At 40.2% G+C, this 8,587-nt stretch overlaps 1 long non-coding RNA gene across 1 annotated transcript; it reads left to right on the forward strand.

The window, feature by feature from the left end:
• Positions 1 to 7,439: 7,439 nt before the first annotated feature.
• On the forward strand, positions 7,440 to 8,058 carry LOC311109048. Its single transcript, XR_014610569.1, has 3 exons — positions 7,440 to 7,501; positions 7,656 to 7,734; positions 7,827 to 8,058. It is a non-coding gene; the product is annotated as an uncharacterized lncRNA (long non-coding RNA).
• Positions 8,059 to 8,587: the final 529 nt, after the last annotated feature.

Below are 8,587 nucleotides of genomic sequence, written 5' to 3' on the forward strand. Positions count from 1 at the left end.
GCTAAGTTTGTCACTGGTATGGGCTAGTAAATATCCTAAACTAGCCAGTTAGACAGTGATATCCGCAAGCTAAAACTGGGGAGAGAGGGAAGAGAGAATTCACTTTCTGTTTCATCTGCTGTTGGCTTGCTAGCATTCACTCAAATGTTTTTCCACATTATTGCTGAAATAAGATTTTGATTATATAAAGATTGTAATTGTGTCAATATGTTGTGAATATTGTAGAAAAATCCTCACAGCCAATTCCATACTAATAAGTGAAGTGCCACTTGCTGCGCACCAGGTTACCATGTACAGCAGGCTCCAGGCAATATGTTCCTCCAATGTGTGAGTCATAAAAATTACAATCTTGCGTTCGGGGCTTTCCAGCAGTTTTCAGGGTTTTTATATGCGAGTTGCATAATTTGTACAATTCTAAACTAACAAATAATTTTTCAAGTTAGAACCCATTTATATTAGTTAAATTAATATACAGCACCAACTACATAAATGTCAGATAAGGTCCATTATCTGCTACCTGGACATTAAAATCAAATCCTATTAAATGATCCTTACCTCTGTCAGTTTAGTTCAGGAATGGCTGCTGTCTTGCTGTGTCAGGTGTAAACATAAGAGAACACAGCTGTGTGTGGTTGTTTTTTACCTCTCCTCTGTCCCACCCCTAAAGTAGTCAGGCCCTACTGACAGACAATGTGGTCTGTCATACATAGAAAAGGTGTGCCAAGTGCATGCGTATACTATTGTTGCATAACATTTGTTATAGTACTATTGTTAGGGTAAGTTACAAAGACAAAGAGAGAATTCCAAACAGAATGGTGTGTCTGTTGACCAGAAAAAAAAAGCAAAAAGTGTTGCAACTGTAGAACAGAGGAATTCTGTTGAATATCTAACCTGGTATTCTAATCCATTCAAAACCAACCAACTCTAACTGAGACATTCCCAGATCCCTGATAACACAGTACCTTATTTATGCCAGCATAGTCAAATGTTAGACACAGAGAGAGAGCAAGATACAGAGCAATAGTCACAGCAAGAAAAAGCAGGAGTAAGAATTTGAAATGTAAAAGTGAGAGATGATGAATAGGAGCAAAGCTGTCTGAGGGACGGACATTAGTATATCAAGAGAGGTAGATACCTTTCAGTGACCGTTTGTGTACTGCCATATGGCGATAACATAGCTAAGTATGTCACTGGTATGGGCTAGTAAATATCCTAGACCTAGACAGTGATAGCTACAAGCTATCAGAGGGAGGAGAGAATTCACTTTCTGTTTCACCTACTGCTGGCTTGCTAATGTTCACTCAAATATGTTTTTCCACATGTTATTAATGACATTTTTATTATATAAAGATTGTAATTGTGTCAATATGTTGTGAATATTGTAGAAAAATCCTCACAGCCAATTCCATACTAATAAGTGAAGTGCCACTTGCTGCGCACCAGGTTACCATGTACAGCAGGCTCCAGGCAATATGTTCCATCACTGTGTGAGTCATAAAAATTACAATCTTGCACTCTGAGCTTTCCAGCAGTCTTCAGGGTTTTTATATGCTTGGTGTATAAATTGTACAATTGTAAACTAACAAAGAATGTTTCTAGTTAAAACCCATGTAGCTATATTAGTTAAATTAATATACAGCACCATGTACATCAAATCAAATCAAATGTTATTTGTCACATACACGTGTTTAGCAGATGTTATTGCGGGTGTAGCGAAATGCTTGTGCTTCTAGCTCCGACAGTGCAGTAATATCTAACAAGTAATATCTAACAATTTCACAACATATACCCAATACACACAAATCTAAGTAAGGAATGGAATTTAAGAATATATACATATTTGGACAAGCAATGACAGCAGCATGGACTAAGATACAGTAGAATATTATAGAATACAGTATATACATATAAGATGAGTAATGCAAGATATGTAAACATTATTAAAGTGACTAGTGTTCCATTTCTTAAAGTGGCCAGTGATTTCAATAGGCAGCAGCAGCCTCTAATGTGCTAGTGATGGCTATTTAACAGCTGATGGCCTTGAGATATAAGCTGTTTTTCATTCTCTCGGTCCCAGCTTTGATGCACCTGTACTGACCTCACCTTCTGGATGATAGCGGGGTGAACAGGCAGTGGCTCGGGTGGTTGATGTCCTTGATGATCTTTTTGGCCTTCCTGCCTGTGACATCGGGTGCTGTAGGTGTCCTGGAGGGCATATGTTTGCCCCCAGTAATGCGTTTGGCAGACCGCACCACCCTCTGGAGAGCCCTGCGGTTGCGGGCAGTGCAGTTGCCGTACCAGGCGGTGATACAGCCCGACAGGATGCTCTCAATTGTGCATCTGTAAAAGTTTGTGAGGGTTTTAGGTGCCAAGCCAACAGCCCTTGTGGGTGTTGAGGATCAGCGAAGTGGAGATGTTGTTTCCTACCTTCACCACCTGGGATTGGCCCATCAAGAAGTCCAGGACCCAGTTGCACAGGGCGGAGTTCAGACCCAGGGTCTCAAGCTTAATGATGAGCTTGGAGGGTACTATGATGGGTTATGTCACATTTGACATTGGTGATTATGTCACACAGTTATGCCACATTTATGAACCCTTTATAAAGTATGGCATATGGTTATAGATGCTTTGTAACGCATTTATGGAGTGCTTATGAAGGCTTTATGAAGGATTTATGAAGCCTTCATAAGCTGAACATATTTTAAAGCAGGGCCAAAAATGTATACTGTCATAGCAGACTTCTTATGGGCAAATAAAACTCATAGAATAAAAATGAAAGTTTTACATCTTCCTAAGTCAGAGGGTGGTTTTAACCTTCCAGACCTGGAATTGTATCAACTCACCACCCAGGGCTTTACTTGCGACATATAGTTAAATGCACTAAAGAGGAACAATGGGTACATGTTGAAGATGTGCATGCTCATCCCTAGAATCTTTTTACATGTCTAATTTCTAAGGATAAAGCTAAGAACATGAACAACATGAACAAAATGAAACGTATTCTACAAGAACCAATATCACTCCCTAAAAACACAACCCCATGGCACAGTCCTTGGATAGCTTTTCAGAATTCACTGATGAATTGGTTTACTGTAAATTACTTAGTAATAGAAAATGCATTTATTTCCATGACAGAATTAAAAAGGAATTTTTGACTGACCAATGTAGATATTTTCTAATACACGCAACTTAAAAGTTTAATATCAAGAAATTTCTATTTGAAATCTTTTGGACATCAGAGTAATCTTGAGGGAACCCTATTTGAGTCAGAAAAGGATATTCATATGATAGGTAAGATATAGCAAACCATGCAGAGAGCCTATCCAACTGACAATCTCTTAGAAAAAAATAGACTACTGGAACCAAGACATAAAAATAACTGATATTGGCACAAGATGGAGGGAATGTCAGAGACAGAACTAACAAAATTCCAGTTAACAAACATTTTGACATATCATTTATTACACAAGAAAAAATTCACAAATTCTACAGCACAACGGCAGAGTCATGTCTTAAGTGTAAAACTAACAATGATCAATAATCCATTACTTTTGGGAATGCTACAAAATTCTGAAGTTATGGGCGGAGTTAGAAAGTTGGCTGTCAGAAGTATTACAATGTAAATTTACTTTTAATCCATCCGTCTGTATATTTTAAGACATGGCATATGAGGGTGCAGTGAGATACCCGATGGGTTGGACAATACCTTTCTTGTCAATCATCTTGAAAAAAACGTATACCGTAATTTTCAGACTATAAGCCGCGCCTTTTTTCCAATTTTTCGACCCTGCGGCTTATATAACGGTGCGGCTAATCTATGGATTTTTACAGCTAACGGCCACTAGAAGACCTCCTAAATCTATGGATTTTACAGGTTACAGTCCACCAACTTTAACTCTATGGGCTCTATGACCGGTCCGCGCCCCCCACCTTTAAGCGGCGGACTCCAGCAGGAAAAGCTGGAGGCCGGAAAAGAGTGAGACAGGTAGCGCGCAAAAGTAAAAGTGGAACCGAGAGTGGTACGAGAGACAGAACAAGAGACAGAACGAGAGCAAGACAGACAGACATTACGAGAGCGAGACAGTTTGTCTCTTTCCCGACAATCCCCTCTGTGCACGAACCCTTACATATGGTAATTAAACATTAAAACACCTGCGGCTTATAGTCCAGTGCGGCTTATATATGTACACATCATTCAATATCATTCAATTTAGCTGCTGCGGCTTATACTCCGGTGCGTCTTATAGTGCGGAAAATACGATACTTAAAAACTGGAAAACATTAACACAATGAAAAGGTCAAATGCTTTATTATCTAAAATGTTGAATGTGCGTGGGCAACGGAGAGAAACAAAATGGTGCAGTTTGAGGCCATGTGGCGGAGAGTGATACGGGTGCTGAAGATGGGGGTGTGAGCAGGTGGGTCTGTGCAGGGCTGATGATGTGGCTGGTTGTGTGCGCCTGTATGTTGTCGTTTGCATGTGGATGTTTTGTATCGTTAAAAAAGTATTATAATATAATAAATAAAGAACAATTGTACCAGTCAAATACCTAGGGATAACCACCGACATGGCTATGGGTAGGATAATGATACAGTGCGATGGAGTGAGGAGAGGGAATATACTCTACATTATAAACTGGGTGGTTCGAACCCTGAATGCTGATTGGCTGATAGCCTTGGTATATCAGATTGTATACCACGTGTATGACGAAACATACTGTTCTAATTATGTTGGTAACCAGTTTATAATAGCAATAAGGTACCTCTGGGGTTTGTTTTGTATTGCCACTATACCATGGTTAAGGGCTGTATCCAGGCACTCCGTGTTGCGTCGTGCTTAAGAACAGCCCTTAGCTGTGGTATATTAGCCATATACCACTCCCCCTCTGACCTTATTGCTTAATTATACCGTCAATGGGGCATATTGTGTATAGTGGTCCTCTGTAGCTCAGCTGGTAGAGCACGGCGCTTGTAACGCCAAGGTAGTGGGTTCGATCCCCGGGACCACCCATACACAAAAATGTATGCACGCATGACTGTAAGTTGCTTTGGATAAAAGCGTCTGCTAAATGGCATATTTTTTTATTTAGTATAGGGTAATATGAGTTGTTATGCAGTGGTTATGAATAGTAGTCCATGACAAGGTTAGAGCCAACTCAAATCTGACACGATAGAATCTACTGTACATGCAGTTGAGCTATGGTATGGAAAGGCCATGGATTCAAATGGGACATGATCAGCTTAATTTTTTTAGGGGACAAAAATGTCACATGATTTGTGGCCCATACACAAAAATGTATGCACGCATGACTGTAAGTCGCTTTGGATAAAAGCGTCTGCTAAATGGCATATATATATATATATATATATATATATATCTATATATATTAGGGGTGTAACGATCCATCTACTACATCGATGTATCGATTTATATTCCTATGATCCAACTACATCGATCTGTGCTCGGCGAGTTGGCCTTTTGGACAACATATATCGATCTAACATCGTTTTAAAATGTAATAAATCGATTGTATCGATACTAGGAAATAACCCATTGGATTTAAGCACGTCAGACTTTATATGGATGTTTTTTCTTAGCACTTTTAATGATAAAGGCTTTAAACATTACTCGATTCAGTCTGCCTATCCGTGACGTCATCGCGCCAACAGCAGCGCAAAGGCGCAAAGACAACCAAACATAGCATGGCGGACTACAAAGGAGAAGCCGACGAGCGAGAAATTATCAAGCCACCATTGCGGTCCAGTGTGTGGAAACACTTTGGCTTTTGCAAAGACGGAGATGTTCTAAATAAGTCGCTCGCTGTTTGTAGGATATGTAAAGGTCAAGTAAAGTACAACGGCAACACGACAAATCTATCCAACCACCTACTAAGGCGCCATGGGATTTCACACAACACCGACCGTCCAGGCACCTCTTGCAGCGTTCCCGCTGCTACAGCAGCGAAAGGTAAAGTCAACTCTGCAGATGCCTCAGGTCTCGCCTGCATGTTTAGTCAGAGACTAGGCCAAAACTCAGCTCGGGCGAAAAACATCACGGCAACAATTGCCAAGTTTATCTGCAAAGACATGCGACCCTACAGTGTGGTTGAAAATCCGGGATTCCGTGAAATGATTCAAACATTGGAGCCAAGGTACACAATACCAAGCCGACCACACTTCTCAGAAAAGGTTATTCCTGCATTGTACGAAAGTACTAAGAATGATTTGAAGCTGTCGCTTTCTCAAGCTGAACGAGTAGCGATAACGACAGATGGCTGGACGTCATGCTCAAATCAAGGGTATGTGACAATTACCTCTCATCACATTGATCCGGAGTGGAAAATGAAGACCTTTGTTCTGCTAACCAGAGTTTTAAATGAAGCCCATACTGGTAAAAATATTGGCGCGTTACTGCGTGAAGCCTGCATGGAGTGGAAAATCTACGACAAGAATCCTGCCATCGTCACAGATAACGCCAGGAATATGATTGTGGCCGGTGCAGAAGCCCAGTTCAGTCCACACATTACCTGCTTCGCACATACACTCAACCTTGCCTCGCAGAAGGGTTTGGGGGTGGACCGTGCTTCCAGGTTGTTGGGGAAAGTGCGAAAAATTGTTGGATATTTTCACCGCAGCCCGATTGCATGTCACGCCCTACAGGAAAAACAAACTCTGATGGATTTACCAAAACATAAACTGATCCAAGGCATAATCACCAGATGGAACAGTTCATTCGAAATGCTTGAACGTTTTTTGGAACAACAGCCAGCTATAATGGCAACTCTGATGTCCAAGGATCTACGAAAGGGGGTCACAGATGTAGGCACGCTGAGTGAGAGTGATATTGCCAACATGGATGACATTGTTCAGTTGATGGGTCCTGTCAAAATGGCAACCACTGTGATGTGTGAAGAAGACCAGCCAACTCTCTCTGTAATTGCTCCTCTTCAAGCAAAACTGCTGAAACACCTACAGCCATGCGAAGACGACTCAACCCTGGTTGCAGAGATTAAGAGGGTGATGGCCAGTGACCTCTCCACACGCTACAGAGGCACCCAAGATGCTCTCAACATAGGTAATTAATTTGGAGTCTTAATTCAAATCAACTTGGTTAATATTTTAGGTTATTAGACTGTATTAATTTGTAAAATGCCACACCTTTGCGTTTTCAAGTTTGAATTTGAGTTGTTTTTTCATATGGAAAAGTAAACAAGATATCTGCAATACAATTCTTAGTTCATGGTGGCTTTACATCATCACTGTGCCACATTTCTTTTAAACATACTAAAGTTGAATCTTCTGATTATTTTGTGTATGAGGAGGTGGTCATCACTTGCAATTTCAGGTCAACTTAATTTAATAATGCAATGAATGCAATATTCTTGTTCTTTAAACAGCATCAGCGTTGGACCCGCGATTTAAAGAACTGCCCTACCTGAAAAAAGAGGACAGAGAACAGGTCTACACAAAACTGGTTTTTGAGGCAGAAGTGTCCCACCAGGTAACTCTTCTCTCCTCTTTCCTCTGCTCTTTTCTCTTCTCCCCTTTCATTTGTCCTCTCTCAAATCTCATCTGTTCTTTATCTTCCTCTAAATTTATGTGTGCAGTATTACAGAGCAGAAATTTGAACAGTTCACACATTCTTACATCAATAGATGCAAGCAATGGGAAATCAGGAGGAAGACGAGGGAAGCTCAAGCACAAAGCTGTCAGGATTCAATGAAGAGACCACAGGTGTGTTTCATGTGATACCAATAAAAGATTGTTGTTGTTTTGTATTAATGAAAAACATGACTATATTTTGAAATATATTTCTGATATTGTAGCTCCAAATGAGTCACCTCCTTGTAAGAAGAAAGCCTTAGATGCGCTGTTTGGCGATTCCTTCACCCAAAGAGAAAGAAAATCCACAAGCGAGACAGCCAGAGCAGAGGTGTTAAAGTACCGAGCAAAGGATGCGTTGCCTTTGACTGAAAATGCCATGAAGTGGTGGAGATCTCAGGAGAAAGAGCTACCTGTACTTTCCACCCTTGCTAAACGGTACCTGTGCATTCCAGGCACCAGTGTGCTAGCAGAACGAGTTTTTAGTACTGCTGGCGACATAGTGAACGCACAGAGAAGTTTTCTGCAGCCAGATCATGTTGATCAGTTGATATTTGAAAAAAATCTGTAGTCATTGAAGAGTAGCCTAGTAGGTTACACTTGATCTTTTGTTGAATATTGTTTGTTTATTAAAATGAGAGTAGTAGCAGGTTCATCCACTGCTCATTCAACCTGAAGAAATGTTGGTTGCACTTTATTTTTGATATTAATACTGTATTTGTATTGTAATGTTGAAAAACAAAAGCAGAAGTAGCAGGTAAACCTACTGTTAATTCAACCTGAAGAGATGTTGGTTGCACTTTATTTTTGATATTAATATTGTAATATTTTTATGTTGAAAAACAAAAGCAGAAGTAGCAGGTAAACCTACTGTTGAAATGTTGGTTGCACTTACTGTACTTTTATTGAAAATGTATTGAATATTGAAAATGAGATCAGACAATTTTAACTTCCTGTTAATTCAACCTAAAGTGTTGTTTGCACT

This window comes from Coregonus lavaretus, assembly GCF_964263955.1.
Source record: "Coregonus lavaretus genome assembly, chromosome: 3".
In the NCBI taxonomy this organism is placed as follows: Eukaryota; Metazoa; Chordata; class Actinopteri; order Salmoniformes; family Salmonidae; genus Coregonus; species Coregonus lavaretus.